The 16608-nt window shown below is 39.7% G+C and overlaps 2 non-coding genes across 2 annotated transcripts; one reads left to right on the top strand and one right to left on the bottom strand.

The window, feature by feature from the left end:
- The first annotated feature begins 200 nt into the window (after positions 1 to 200).
- Positions 201 to 306, top strand: LOC120109395. The gene has a single exon (XR_005510291.1). It is a non-coding gene; the product is annotated as a small nucleolar RNA R71 (small nucleolar RNA).
- Positions 307 to 6467: 6161 nt separating this feature from the next.
- Positions 6468 to 6577, bottom strand: LOC120109396. The gene has a single exon (XR_005510292.1). It is a non-coding gene; the product is annotated as a small nucleolar RNA R71 (small nucleolar RNA).
- Positions 6578 to 16608: the final 10031 nt, after the last annotated feature.

The following is a 16608-nucleotide window of genomic DNA, read 5'->3' as shown; positions in this document are numbered from 1 at the left end:
CCCCTTTTCTTTGAAAATTCGGGGGTGCTTGACGAGAACATGAAGCATGGTGGAGGGAGTTTTCATTAAGATTTTCAAAAAGTTGCCATGCTTCATGCTCATTTCGAAGCATGAAAGTCCCCCCGCATGCGGCATCGATCATCTGACGGTTTCGTTCAGTCAAACTGTCATAAAAACATTGCACTAGCTGCCACTTAGGTATTTGATGATGAGGGCATTTATGGATTAGGTCCTGAAATCTCTCCCAAGTTTCATGAAATTCTTCTCCCTCGGTTTGGGAGAAGCTTGTAATGGCACGTCTAAACTGCTTTGTTCTTCCTATGGGAAAGTATTTTTTAAGGAAATCTTGTTGCATTTGATCCCAAGAACGAATCGAGTTGGCTTCTAAAGAATTCAGCCATTGTTTAGCTCTATCTTTAAGGGAGAAGGGGAATAATCTAAGTTTTAGAGCATCATCAGTAAAGTTCTGAATCTTGACAGTGGTGCAAATCTCAAGGAATTCATCTAGGTGTTTATATGGGTCTTCATTGGTGAGCCCATAAAAAGATGGGAGCATTTGGATCACACTAGATTTTATTTCATATTGTACAGCTGCTACTTCAGGTAATCGAATGCAAGATGGGGAAGTGTAAATAGTGGGAGCAAAGTACTCCCTCAGGAGTTTGGGTTGTTCTTCAGCCATCTCAGGAGGTGGGGATGATTCTATTGTTCTGATCTTAGCTCGAATATTTCTAAGGGTCCGTTCTATTTCAGGGTCAAAAGGTAATAGGTCACGTACTCTAGAACGACTTCCTTGCATACACTAGTACTTGATCAGTCAAGCAAGCAATAAAAGATAGACACATCAATCCTTGTATTTGTCCTAAAATCACTAGACAGCTCCTAACTGGTTTGAAGAGGGCACCTAAGCCTCCAATCCGGTCTAATGAACCGAGTTGACCAGGTAAGCTCCCAGGTAAGTGGAGGGATCACGATGCGTTCGCAAAGGTCCCACTTAAAATCCACTTGCCTCGAACAGATGAACTGTCTTCCTTATAGGGACAAAGCTTGCCTAGACATCAACTAAGCCACAGAGCGAAATTGGTGCAACTTTCGGTGATCTTCGTCCTATTGAGCTCGAATGTCCCTAGGAGCCAACGTCTAATTGATTTTAATTAAAGTGACACTATGTGAGATTGAGTTCACCTAAGTTGGGCAAGAGTCCGGTGATGAAGTCTGGCTCTTATCTTGTTGGGGTGATTGCCCTTACTATGTGCGGATTAATTTGTGTATGTGTATCAAGCATGCATTCACACTTTTGCTAAAATTAAAATCAAACAATCACCACAAAATTTCAAGCTAATAATTAATTTAAATAAGAAAGGTTTAGAGGTTACCAAAGGAAATTTCCGCAGCAATTTAAATTTTTTTAAGCAAACCTCTAAAGCATTCATTTTTGATAGCCCAGATCTCCTCTTCGATTCCTGATCAAATAAGACCAAAAGAAAAATAAAAAAAAAATAGTAGAAGAGAAAAAGGAGATAAAAAAAATTACAATAATAGAAAATATTTTTTTTTATTTTATTATATATATATATTTTGAAAGTTTGTTTTAATTAATTAAATTTTTTTTAATTATAGGAAAAATAACTATGCTAGCAATCCCCGGCAACGGCGCCAAAAATTGATCGGTTCTTTCAATTTCAAAAATAAACCACGCAATAGCACGTATCCTGTAGGATAGTGATTATGGGTGTCGGTCCACAGGGATTGAAGAATAAGTTATTTTTCTTTTAAAAATAAATCAAGAAGAAGGATGTGCTAACTTGATTTAACTAAATTAATCTATGAGTACGAATTGAAATTTATCAACGTAAATAGATCTAGGGTTTGGAATCCACCGCGTAACATTGCATTAGGGACTGTGTTCTTAATTTTTATCTTTTGGAGAGGCATGCAAATTGGCTACAAGCCTTTTAAAATAAAAGCATAAAGAGTGCTAGGAAGATCCATCTTTGGTGTAGCATGAAGTGTCTACCTAAGTATGCTAATCTAGGATGCAGCACACTTCATCTTCCTAGGCATGAATCATCTTAGACTACTTTAGCAAACATGATTAGTAAGTGGCATGCTCAAGGTTTAAACATCATAAAAGAAATATTTCATTGAAGATAAGAATTTAAACAAGCTCCAAAATAATAAAGAAAGTAAGAACTACAATGGCCTGATACATTGCTAGGGCTTCATCCAGCCCTAGACTAGACGTTTAGCCGAGCATGGCTTCCGGACGACCTCCCATCTTCAAAAGAAAGCCTTCACCTCCCATCATTCCCAAAATATCACAAAATATTCTCTTTCCCTCCCCCCTTCTCTCTTTTTTTTTTATTTCTTTTCTCTGGTTCGGCTCTCTTCTTCTCTTCACCGAAACAGGGTCTCCCCTGTTTTTCCACAACCGAGCTCCCTCCTCCTCTTTTCTCTTCTTCGTCTTCCTCTTATAGCTCGCCGAAGACCAGCGATGGATCCCGAGAGAGGAGGAGGGCGTGATGCTGGGAATGATCTCGGGCGAAGATGGAGCTCGAAGCGGGTGCCGATCCGGAAGGAGCTGGGTTACCGTCTCATTGAATGCAGTCGGCTGGGATCGCGGTGAAGGCTGAATCACAGGGATTGGAGCTGGGAATCAATGGGAGGAACGCGGACGGCCGGATCTCGGAGAAGACGGAGGAGCTGCTCGCTGTGTGCTCGTTGGATGTGACTGGAACGGGCTGATGCAGAAGAGCTGGATCTCGGATGCTGGGAAGAGGGCTGGCCGCGGGATCGACGGGGAGACGCCGGAGGCATCACGGGTGGAAGAGGAGGCGGAGGATCTGGATCTGGCTGCACCGCGTGGGACTCGTGGCTGGAACGGGCAGCGGGGCGCTCTGTGAGGCGAGATCATGGGAAGAATAGATAGAGGGAGGAAGGAGATAAACAATGAAACAATTTTATTTATTTATTTATATATATTTTTTTATTATATTATTTCCCACTATTCATATGAATAGTGTTTTTACGGGATACTGTTCATATGAACAGTGAATCCAGTGATTCTCCCCAAAATTATTTTTATTTATTTTATTATATTAATTATCTTTTTTTTTCAATTTATAAATTTTATATGAAGGCTGGTAAGGAATTGGTTGGGAATTGACTTTGGATTTGAGGTGGGTTATGATGGTTGACTTGTCCTTGAGCCCATTGTCATTTAAATTTAATTCTTGCTGATGAGAGCACAAAAGTGCGTTATACACGTTGCTTAAATTAATATTATTGCTAACAAATAATGATAAAAGGGCTGCATTAATTTTATATTTTATTTTGCACAGATTATCATAAATCAGAGTTTAAATGTGCATTTGGTTGACTTCTAGCCTGATTGCACTGGAACAGAATTAAACCTAGTCAAGCACACTTGCACAGGGACATATGGCAGCCATCTGGAGGCAGCGCAAGATGGATCCACTAAGGGTCTAATTTCATCATCCAGGAGTATCCAAAAGCCCGCAACACCATCCACGTCTGCATCTGATGCTTCCGGACCCGTTTCAGCTCCAACGTCGCAGCAACTGTGATCAAAGCCTCCTCCTTCCGCGATCAGCTCCTTCTTCCACCTGAACCCGTGAAACTTCCCAGCATCCCGTCCACCGTGTCAGCCTTCTCCCACGTTCCCATCCATTCTAGCCGAGATCAGCGCCTCCCAGCCTTCCGTGACCAGCTCCCGTGCACAATCCCAACGTCCGCTTCCGCCCGTATCAAGCTCCCAGCATCCCGTTCTTCAGCCACACCTCTTCAGCATTCACAGGTTCTCCCAACGCGTCAACCGTGATCCGAGCGTCGATCCCACGCAAGTCCAGCTCCCGATTCGTCCGCTCATCCCACGATCGCCTCTCCCGTGATCAACCACCCTCTCCAGCATCCTCCCAGCCACGATCAACGTCCGAGATTCCTTTCCGTCCGCCCATCTTCACCGCGTGCGCTCAGGGGGGATCGGATACTATCTATAAAGCTCCCTCTCGGCTAAGAGAGAAGGGCATTCGGGGGAGGGGGAAGGCTCCGATTTGAAGAAGAAAATAGGAGGAAGAACAGGGAGCCGGCTGTTGCGGTTGAGGGAAAAGAGAAGAAGGAAACAGGGTATGCCCTATTTCCGAAAAGAAAAAGAAAAAAAAAAAGAATAAGAGAGGGAAAGGCTAGAGAGGGAAAGGCTAGTGTTTTTGTAATGGGAGGCTAACACCTTTGGTCAAGGGTGATGGAAGAACCCTTGATAGTTTGCTTTCTTCAAGTAAATTCTGAACGATTATTTTCTTTGATTTACATCTATTATATGCTCTTGGTTCTTGCATACTTATTTGTTAGATAGATCTTGTACGGTTTATATTTATTGATGCATGGGTTGTTTCGATTTTTGATTTATCGTAGACGTAACCGGCACGATAAATACTTGAGTGTTGAATTCATGTTTTCAAAGTATATATTCCATGCTTAGAACTATTCTATCTAATTAATCCTTAATCAAGAATCGCAAAAATTTAATTGTTGAAAATAACATTATCAAGGGGGAATCCAGATCCCTAGCCTTCTCTATATTCTTGAACGTTGTTTCATTATCTATTATTCTCTGCTTTTAATTTTTGAAAATCAACTAAAAATTACATCTAAAAATTACGCTAATAATCTATAGATCGTTTCCTGAGGAATCGACCTCGGACTTCCGAGTTATACTACTTGTGCGATTCTCCTGCACTTGGGAGAACAGTTTTATTTTTGCACCAAGTTTTTGGCACCATTGCCGGGGAATGGCTGAGTTATTAGTATAATTTTAGATTTAATTTTTACCTTAGTAGTTAGTCTTTTTCTTTTGAAAAAAAAAATTAAATCTTTACTACTATTTTCATTCCCTACATAGTCTACATCAAACTCTGATATCATAGAAATTAGCCGTCTAATTGGACTCACATTTGGTCAGCTAGTGTAAGACACATTGTTCGATAATCTGAACGGTCTGATTGACATTCTGACATTTTTAAGACCATCAGATTAATATGAAACCTTGCTGCTTTCTATTTTAAATTTTCTGCATTTAATTTTTTTTTTTAGAATTAGAATTTTATTGTTATCATATCTCATTAACCCTTGTTGCTAATTGAAAATTTAAGAAAAAAAAACCTTAAGAAAAGATCAAGGGTGATTATTCAAAAATAAAAAAAAGAGGAAAAACCTAAAATTTTAAAAATTTTAAATTTCAAAATTCAAATTTCAAATTTCAGACTTCAACTCATAAAATTTAAAAAAAATAAATAAATAATTTGCTTGATCACCTATTCAATGAAATTTAATGTCATGTCATAAAACATTAAAAAAAAATCTCTTGATTGTTGCATATAGTATAAGGCATCAGCATAAAATATTCTAAGGGCTGAACCCATTTAAAAAGATAAGGTCGGGATTTCATCACTCGTCCTTAGCCCAAAAATCACCCCAGTGCATAAATATCCTAAGCTTAACTAAAATCAACTAGACGTTGGCCCCTAAGGACATTCGAGCTTAATAGGACGAAGACCACCGAAAGTTGCACCAATTTCGCTCTGTGGCTTAGTTGATGTCTAGGCAAGCTTTGTCCCTATAAGGGAGACAGTTCATCTGTTCGAGGCAAGTGGGTTTTAAGTGGGACCTTTGCGAACGCATCGTGACCCCTCCACTTACCTGGGAGCTTACCTGGTCAACTCGGTTCATTAAACCGGATTGGAGGCTTTGGTGCCCTCTTCAAACCAGTTAGGCGCTGTCTAGAAATTTAAGAAAAATATTAGAAAGTGAGGTGTAATGTTTTGTTGCATGTTTGATTGTGAATAGATTTTTGTTTTAGGGTGTCGTTTTAGGTTATCTTTAGTTGGTACTTATAATTAAAAAAAAGAAAAAAAGAGAGGGAAATATTTTGCATGCTAAAGTGGAATAGGGACGACACTGGTCGATTAAGTCGTACAACTTTAGATCATCCCTTAGGACATACCCCTAAAATTCCTTCGCAGTATCTCACACCTTGTGAGATGGCTGATTTAAATGAAGATGCGGGGAGTCACCACAATCGAGAACGAGAACCCCATGTTATGACTCTAAGACAATACCTACAACCGGCTAGGACTAGTCAGCCTTCATGCATAATTTTTCCTGATAATGTAGGACATTTTGACATCAAACTAGGGGTAATCCAATTGCTGCCCAAGTTTCATGGGTTAGAGTCCGAAAGTCCGTATCTTCATTTAAAGGATTTTGAAGAATTGAGCATTACATTTAGAGTGCCAAATGTCACCGAGGATGTCCTCAAGTTGACATTGTTTCCTTTCTCTCTAAAGGATAAGGCCAAAACATGGCTAAACTCTTTGCGACCTAGATCAATAAGAAATTGGCAAGATATGCAGAGAGAATTTTTGAAGAAGTTCTTTTCCACACAAAGGACCAACTTTTTAAAAAGACATATTAGCAATTTCCAACAAAAAGATAATGAAACATTTTATGAATGTTGGGAAAGATTTAAAGACCTTCTTCTCTCATGCCCTCATCACGGGTTCGAAACTTGGAGAACCATTAGCTTCTTTTATGAAGGTTTATCGCCACAGTTGAAACAGTTTATAGAGACCATGTGCAATGGTAGATTTTTAGAAAAACAACCTGATGAGGTATGGGAGTATTTGGATTCCCTTGCTGAGACTGCCCAACTTTGGGATAACGGGGATAGAAACAACAAGTCTTTGCCTAAGCCTACTAGCTATGTACAGGGAGGCCTTTACAACCTCAGAACTGAGGATGATCTTCACGCTAAAATGGCAGCCCTCACTAGGAAGGTAGAAGAAATTGAGCTTAGGAAGGTTGAGCCTGTCAAGACTATAGAGCTTAGAAACGAGTGTTGTGGTATCTGCGATATGTCGGGTCATACTACTACAGATTGCCCCACCATACCGGCATTCAAGGAAGTCTTACACGATCAAGCAAATGCTATGAACTCCTACCAAAAGCCTTATAACGATCCATACTCGAATACCTATAACCATGGTTGGAAGAATCATCCAAATTTTAGGTGGAGAAATGATCATCCTCAATAGTCACACCATTCAGCTCCTCCACCTGCACATCCTACTTTTGCATCACCCCCTCTCAGAAGCCGAATATTGAGGATACCTTGCAATCTATACAAACTTTTCTACAAGGTCAAGCTAATATCAATGCTCAAAATACTCGAAATTTTGAAGATATAAGGAACCAATTGTCGATGTTGACTACCGTCCTAAGTACCCAAGAGAAGGGTAAGCTTCCAGCTCAACCCCAACCTAATCCATAAGTGCACGGTAGTAATAATACGGCTCCTTCTAGTTCGCATACAGAACATGCAAAAAGCATCATGACTTTGCGTAACGGAAAAGTCATTAATCAGACCGTCCCATTGAGACCGCAGATCACTTCTAATTCTGATGCTCCCAAAGCCGATAAAAGGGACAAAGAAGAAGTTGAGGTCCCAACTTCTACCGAGAAAGTTGAATGTCCTTTTCCTCCACCTTTTCCATAACGGTTAAAGCCGTTGCAAAAGCTCGAACCTAATTCTGAAATTCTTGAGCTTTTTAAAAAAGTAAAGATCAACATACCTCTTCTTGATGCAATTAAATAAGTACCCTCATATGCCAAATTTTTGAAGGACTTGTGTACTGTTAAGCGCCGATTAAATGTTAAGAAGAAGGCATTTTTAACTGAAAATGTGAGTGCTATTTTGCAGCACAATATTCTCCCTAAATATAAAGATCCAGGTTGCCCAACCATCTCATGCATCATAGGCAACTTTAGGATAGAGCGAGCATTGTTAGATTTAGGGGCGAGTGTGAATTTGTTGCCATATTCTATATATGAGCAACTTGGTTTAGGTGAGTTGAAGCCAACCTCCGTCACTTTGCAATTAGCTGACAGGTCAGTTAAAATTCCAAGGGGAATTTTCGAGGATGTATTAGTCCAAGTAGACAAGTTCTACTTTCCTATCGATTTTATTGTATTGGACACACATCCGGCTTCGAACTCACAGTCTCAGATTCCGGTCATTTTAGGACGTCCATTCCTTGCAACTTCTAATGCATTGATAAATTGTAGGAATGGCGTCATGAAGCTTTCTTTTGGTAACATGACCTTAGAATTGAACATTTTTAATGTGTGCAAATAACCCAATGATCCCGAAGAGAGTAAGGAGGTTGATTGGGTTGAAACCATCGCAGAAGATTATTTGTTAGCTAAAGCAATTAACGACCCATTCAATGATAGCTTAATTGATTGGTGTCCTAATGGAACCAATGATGATGATTTGTCAGTCACACCTATTGTGGATAATCTGGATATCAAGATGGTCAATGGGTGGAGACCAAAAGTAGGAGAATTTGAGAGATTGTCGCCTCGAGAGGTGAAAATAGTACCATCCCATGAGCAAGCACCCAAGCTCGAATTGAAACCCTTACCAAAGGAACTTAAGTATGCTTTTCTTGGACCCGAAGATGCTTTTCCTGTAATCATCTCGTCTGGACTTGATCATACCCAAGAAAGAAAATTAATTGATGTTTTAAAGAATCATAAAGAAGCCTTAGGGTGGTCTATTGCCGATTTGAAGGGAATTAGCCCCTTAATTTGCACGCACCGGATATATTTGGAGGACAATGCCAAAACCACAAGGCAAATGCAACGAAGGTTAAATCCTACAATGAGAGATGTGGTTAAGGCAGAAGTCCTCAAGTTGCTTGACGTGGGTATTATTTACCCAATTTCCGACAGCAAGTGGGTAAGCCCTACTCAAGTCGTTCCTAAGAAATCGAGTTTGACGGTAGTAGAAAATGAACAAGGTGAACTAGTTCCAACTCGTGTCTCGACGAGTTGGCGCATGTGTGTTGACTACCGAAAGCTGAATTTGGTCACACGAAAGGATCACTTTCCTCTACCCTTCCTAGACCAAGTATTGGAGAGGGTTGCAGGGCATGATTTCTATTATTTTCTCGATGGCTATTCGGGATATTATCAAATTGAAATTTCACCGGAAGATCAAGAGAAGACTACCTTCACTTGTCCTTTTGGCACATTTGCTTTCCGACGAATGCCATTCGGGTTGTGTAATGCACCTGCAACATTCCAAAGATGCATGCTCAGCATCTTTGAAGACATGAACGAGAAATTTTTGGAAGTGTTCATGGACGACTTCTCCATTTTTGGCGATACATTTGATGATTGCTTATCACATTTACAAGCTGTCTTAGCTCAATGTATGGAAAAGAATTTGATACTGAATTGGGAGAAATGCCACTTCATGGTGCCAAAGGGAATTATCTTAGGACATATGTTTCATCGAAGGGCATGGAAGTAGATAGAGCTAAGACTGATTTAATTGCTAAGCTACCTGCACCCAAGACGGTTAGAGATGTTAGATCATTTTTGGGTCACGCCGGATTTTATAGGAGGTTCATCAAGGACTTTAGTGTCATATCTCGACCATTATGTAATCTCCTATCCCTTGATACACCGTTCAATTGGACTGAAACCTGTCAGGAGGCATTCGAAAAGTTGAAGTCTATGCTTAGCACTGCACCCATTGGGCGACCACCTGATTGGTCATTACCTTTTGAGATTATGTGCGACGCTAGCGACTATGCGATAGGAGCTGTCCTAGGACAACGCAAGGATAATAAGCCATATGTCATTTACTATGCAAGCAAAACCTTAAACGATGCTCAAATGAATTACACCACCATCGAGAAGGAATTGCTTGCAGTAGTATTTGCCTTAGATAAATTTTGCTCTTATATCCTTGGTGCTCCTATTGTTATCTTCACAGACCATGCAGCGTTAAAATATTTGCTGGACAAGAAAGAGGCCAAACCACGCTTAATACGATGGATACTTCTACTCCAAGAATTTGACATCACTATTAAAGATAAAAAGGGAGTAGAGAATGTGGTTGCTGACCATTTATCACGGCTAGTTTTTCATGATTCAGTGCCACAGTTTTCCATCAAGGACTCATTCCCTGAAGAGCAGTTGTTTGCACTTTCTAGTATACCATGGTATGCAGATATTGTAAATTTTCTTGTTACAAGCCGGATTCCGGAGCATTGGGGGTCGATAGATAGAAAATTTTTTTTGCGCGAAGTGAGGAATTATTACTATGAGGAACCCTATTTATTTAAATATTGCAATGACCAAATTTTTAGACGATGCATACCGGATCATGATATACAAAGTGTACTTTCTTTCTGCCACACTGATGCTTGCGGTGGACACTTTGCCTCTAAGAAAACTATTGCAAAAGTTTTGCAATGTGGTTTCTATTGGCCCACTATGTTCAAAGATGCCCACGAGTTCTGCAGGACATGTGATCCATGTCAACGTATTGGGAGTCTAACTCGTAGGCAAATGATGCCTCTTCAGCCCATTACTGCTATTGAAATTTTTGATATATGGGGCATCGATTTTATGGGCCCATTTTCCACCGTCTTTTGGATATGAGTACATTTTAGTTGGGGTCGAATATGTATCCAAATGGGTAGAAGCTATCGCTTGTAAGACCAATGATCACAAACCCGTCCTAAAGTTTTTAAAAGAAAATATTTTTTCACGATTTGGGATGCCTAAGGTCATAATTAGTGATGGTGGAAAACACTTTTGTAATAAGCCTTTTGAGACATTATTAAAAAAGTATGGTGTCATCCACAAAGTTGCTACCCCATATCACCCGCAAACTAGTGGCCAATTAGAATTAGCCAATAGGGAGATCAAGCGTATTTTAGAGAAAACTGTGAACCCATCACGAAAAGATTGGTCCTTGAAACTATCAGATGCATTATGGGCCTATCGTACTGCATACAAAATCATTCTTGGCATGTCTCCCTACCGGCTAGTCTATGGAAAAGCGTGTCATCTCCCTGTAGAAATAGAACATAAATCGTATTGGGCAATTAGAAAATTGAATTTTGATTTACAAGATGCCGGTCTAGCTAGAAAATTGCAATTAAACGAGCTTAATGAGATTCGCAGAGATGCTTATGACAATGCTAAAATTTGCAAAGAACGAATGAAGATCTTACATGATAAATCAATTTTAAAAAAATCTTTTGAACCTTTGCAAAAAGTTCTTTTATATGATTCCCGCTTACATCTATTTCCTGGTAAGTTGCGATCGAGATGGACAGGTCCTTATATTATAAAAACTATTTTTCCACATGGGGCGGTTGAGATTGAGAATCCACGGGATGGTAGAATTTTTAAGGTAAATGGACATAGGTTAAAACCTTTTCTTGAGAATTTTGTAGATGAAGAGGACTCCTTTTCCTTGGGGGAGCCTTCTTATGACTGAGCATGAAGGCAAAGGTATGTGTATATTAGTTAGGATTATTTTTCTAGTTTTGTAGGTTTTATTTTCTGGATATCAACAGCTCAAGGTATTCTTCTTCTCTTCAATATTATTTTCTCTACTGTCTTTCATTATAGCTTTCTTGTATCTATTGCATTGAGGACAATGCAATGTTTAAGTTGGGGGGAGGGAAGTATTTTGAAAAAAAAAAAATTGCATTCTTTTCTAAGCAAATGCACATGTATTTTTATTGAGTTTGTGTAACTATTAAGGCAAGGAATACATGCGTACTATGACTGATCAGAGACCTATTATTAGATCCCCGCACATGTATTTAATGATTATAGGAAGGCCTCAGGAGTTCACATTTGTTTAATGCATTTTTATTAAGCCATATCTGTAAAAGAAGTACGAGTATCCTTGTCCGTACTATAAGGTTCTTGATTTGGTTTTCACATAAAGATAGAGATTGAATACCCCGGCTAGATCATCTAAGTGCCTTATGTTCCGACCTTGGTTGACCTATAGTCACGTTGCAGTCACATTATATGGTTCAGTTTACCTTCCCTATCTTGAAAAAAAAAATTTAAAATAAATAAATAAATAAATGAGGAGATGACAAGTCTTACCTCGTGGCGTAGTCTGGTTCGAGTAATTAAGCCCGAGGGGTGTTTCACCTAATGCCTTGAGCCAACTGATCAGGAGTCATTGGCCGAAAACTCGCTACATGGACCTTGCTAGAGCCTAAGGGGGTTGGACTATTATAATCACCATTGGTAAAAAAAAAAAAAAAAAAGAGCATGAATAGGGTTGGTCGGGCTGAACCCAGTGACATGTGGTAATGGCTGGTTTGACTCCATTGTATTGGACCTTTGTGTAATTTGGATATTTAGTTGGGATTGATAGCTCCTTCTTTTTATGCGAACCATTCTTGACAATTTTAGACAACATGAGATATTCCGAAAATTTGATGGATCAGGCCCTAATAAACTGTAGTAAACACTTGTGAACTTGAGTAGTGCACCTAAAAATTCAAGCAGTGCTATGTTGTGGTGGAGGTATTAGTGCTCTAAGAAAGTCATACTCTTTTATGCACACTACACTTTCATATTTTCCTTGCTTTGATAGTTGCCATGCTTAAAAATATATATTAGTTACATGAGTATTAGCTTAAAATTTAGGACCTCATGTCATATCATTCATGATGTTTGTGGGTAACATCTCTACAAACCCTCACGAGACAACACTCGTCCGCTAGGGTAACCTAGGGGTTTAACGGCTTGTTGCACGAGCTAAGTGCAATCGTGATGTCCTACGAAAGTGGGTACGTATCTTAGTTTTGTGTTTTTAGCTTCAATAAAAAGTCATAGGTTAGACCACACCTTTTGTGCTCTCATTATTGTTTGCTCGTTAATTACTAGAGACTAGCAATAAGCGTAGTTGGGGGGTATGATGAGAGCACAAAAGTGCGTTATACACGTTGCTTAAATTAATATTATTGCTAACAAATAATGATAAAAGGGCTGCATTAATTTTATATTTTATTTGGCACAGATTATCGTAAATCAGAGTTTAAATGTGCATTTGGTTGACTTCTAGCCTGATTGCACTGGAACAGAATTAAACCTGGTCAAGCACACTTGCACAGGAACACATGGCAGCCATACGGAGGCAGCGCAAGATGGATCCACTAAGGGTCTAATTTCATCATCCAGGAGTATCCAAAAGCCCGTAACACCATCCACGTCTGCATCTGATGCTTCCGGACCCGTTTCAGCTCCAACGTCGCAGCAACTGTGATCAAAGCCTCCTCCTTCCGCGATCAGCTCCTTCTTCCACCCGAACCCGTGAAACTTCCCAGCATCCCGTCCACCGTGTCAGCCTTCTCCCATGTTCCCATCCATTCCAGCCGAGATCAGCGCCTCCCAGCCTTCCGTGACCAGCTCCCATGCACAATCCCAACGTCCGCTTCCGCCCGTATCAAGCTCCCAGCATCCCGTTCTTCAGCCACACCTCTTCCGCATTCATAGGTTCTCCCAACGCGTCAACCGTGATCCGAGCGTCGATCCCACGCAAGTCCAGCTTCCGATTCGTCCGCTCATCCCGCGATCGCCTCTCCCATGATCAACCACCCTCTCCAGCATCCTCCCAGCCATGATCAATGTCCGAGATTCCTCTCCGTCCGCCCATCTTCACCGCGTGCGCTCAGGGGGATCGGATACTATCTATAAAGCTCCCTCTCGGCTAAGAGAGAAGGGCATCCGGGGGAGGGGGAAGGCTCCGATTTGAAGAAGAAAACAGGAGGAAGAACAGGGAGCCGGCTGTTGCGGTTGAGGGAAAAGAGAAGAAGGAAACAGGGTATGCCCTGTTTCCGAAAAGAAAAAGAAAAAAAAAAGAATAAGAGAGGGAAAGGCTAGTGTTTTTGTAATGGGAGGCTAACACCTTTGGTCAAGGGTGATGGAAGAACCCTTGATAGTTTGCTTTCTTAAAGTAAATTCTGAACGATTATTTTCTTTGATTTACATCTATTATATGCTCTTGGTTCTTGCATACTTATTTGTTAGATAGATCTTGTACGGTTTATATTTATTGATGCATGGGTTGTTTCGATTTTTGATTTATCGTAGACGTAACCGGCACGATAAATACTTGAATGTTGAATTCATGTTTCCAAAGTATATATTCCATGCTTAGAACTATTCTATCTAATTAATCCTTAATCAAGAATCGCAAAAATTTAATTATTGAAAATAACATTATCAAGGGGGAATCCAGATCCCTAGCCTTCTCTATATTCTTGAACGTTGTTTCATTATCTATTATTCTCTGCTTTTAATTTTTGAAGATCAACTAAAAATTACGCTAATAATCTATAGATCGTTCCCTGAGGAATCGACCTCGGACTTCCGAGTTATACTACTTGTGCGATTCTCCTGCACTTGGGAGAACAGTTTTATTTTTGCACCACTTGCTAAGCTGCTTCAGATCGAACTCGACCGGTCAAAACTAAGACCATGACTTAATAAAAAGGATAATCAAATATTTTCCATACAATTATAACTTTCAATCTAATCAGGACCAAAACCCATTTAATTATAACCTTAGCCGAGTCAACACAATCTCCTTATATGTTTTTCTGTAGTTTTCATGAAAGATTGCAACCAAGAGAGAACAAGTTCAGAATCTGGTTTAAGAAAAGAATTATTATTATTTCTTTTTACCACATTGTAAATTTATTTCAACGATTATTCAATTTTATGGTAAAATACGTATTTATCAGTTTAAGAACATTGATAAGTGCTATGGAAAGATAACTAAATTATAAATTATTATGCACTTATCAGCATGTAGCTTCGCGGATATCGTCTTTGAAGATTTGTTACAAGTGCCAAGCACAGACTCGAGAAAGAAGAGAAAGAGCTACAACAATCTCGCTAACCGAAAAAGCCATACTTTAGAATCATTTCCTAGTTTTCCAACACAAGTGTTGCCTCCATTAGCAATACTCTTAACAAGATTGAAAATGCCAAAGATGCATGGGATCTACTGGCACATTGGTATAACAAAGCCGACATCTCTCAACAGTATCAACTTTCCACCAAACTTCATCGCATGTGATAGGAACCAGGTCAGTCTATTACTGATTTCTTTCTTAGATGAATTATGTTTGGGATCAACTCTTTTTGTGTGAGCTCGAACTGACCGATCCTGAAGATGTCAAGAAGTTTGTAGCATATCGAGATGTTATGTGTTTGGTTCAGTTTTTGATTGCTATCAGGAATGACTTTGAAAGCACTTGTGTTGCTTTATTGCATCATTCTCACTTAACGACTCTAGAGAGTGCGCTGAGTGAGCTCATTGCCGAAGAGCCCACATCTTCTAACCTTACTATTCAATGCAACTACTGTAAGAAGTGCGGTCATAAGATCAACGAGTGCAGGAAACGTCCTAAATATTCTGGCTAGAGAGTTCCTTTTCCAAAGACTATTATTGCTGCTCCTTCAGAATCTTCGGATGGTTCATCTGTAGACCGTTCTACCCCAACTATATCTTTCTCTACTGTGGAGGTTGAAATCCTCATCCATCAGGTTCTATTTAAGGCCAATCTCTCTTCAGCTCTGACTGCCACCTTAGGTAACCAATTTTGGTATCTTGACTCTATTTGCTGTAACCATGTGACCTCTGATTCCTCTCTTCTTTCTTCCACAACTAAATTATCTCACCCAGTTCAAGTGTGCCTTTGATCTCCTTTCTTGTGCTGGTCTTACTGATTGCAAGATAGCTGACAGTCCCTTAGATTCCAATATCAAGCCCCGTGCTATAGATGGGAAGCTCCTTCCAGACGCTACCCTTTACCGACAACTCGTTGGGGGCCTTATTTATCTTACTGTTACTAGGCCAGATATTGCCTATGTTGTACATCTTATTAGCCAATTTATGATGGCTCCGTGTTCTATTCACTATGCAACTGTTCTTCGCATCTTACGTTATGTAAAGGGTACCTTATTTTATGGACTTCATTTTTCTTCTCGCTTGTCCCTGATATTATAGGTTTATTTTGATGCTGATTGGGCCGGTGACCCTACTGAACGCTGCTCTACCACTGATTTTCTTTTTCTACTGGGTGACTCTCTCATCTCTTGGCGAAGCAAGAAGCAAACGGTTGTTATTTGCTCTAGCACTGAGGCTGAGTATCGAGCCCTTGTTGATACTACATCCGAACTTCTTTGGCTTCGTTGGCTTCTACAGGATATGCGTGTACCTCAGCAGTCCAGCACTCATATTTATTGCAACAGTTATAGTGCCATTCAGATTGCTCACAATGATGTCTTCTGTGAGCGCACCAAATATATTGAGATTGATTGTCATTTTGTGCGTCATCATTTACGGGAGGGCACTCTTCGTCTTTGTCCTGTTGCTTCGGCTAATCAGCTTGCGAACGTCTTCACCAAAACTTATCCTCCTAGCATCTTTTGATCTTTCGTTTTTAAACTCAAGTTGGTGTCCACTTTATCACCTTGAGTTTGAGGGGGGATGTTAGAATAATTGTAGGACCATTGATTGATTTGTGATTGATTGTGCCAAACTTAATCGACGTTACCAAACTTCTTTGCCACCTAATACAATATATTATATCAATATTATATATAATACTATATTAACATATTATATTTATGATATATATTATATTATAATATATTATTAATTATATTATTATCATATTATTATTGAAT

This window comes from Phoenix dactylifera, unplaced genomic scaffold (assembly GCF_009389715.1).
Source record: "Phoenix dactylifera cultivar Barhee BC4 unplaced genomic scaffold, palm_55x_up_171113_PBpolish2nd_filt_p 002115F, whole genome shotgun sequence".
Lineage (NCBI taxonomy): Eukaryota > Viridiplantae > Streptophyta > Magnoliopsida > Arecales > Arecaceae > Phoenix > Phoenix dactylifera.
The sequence above is the reverse complement of the archived record's forward strand: the minus strand, read 5'-3'. Positions and strand labels throughout refer to the sequence as shown.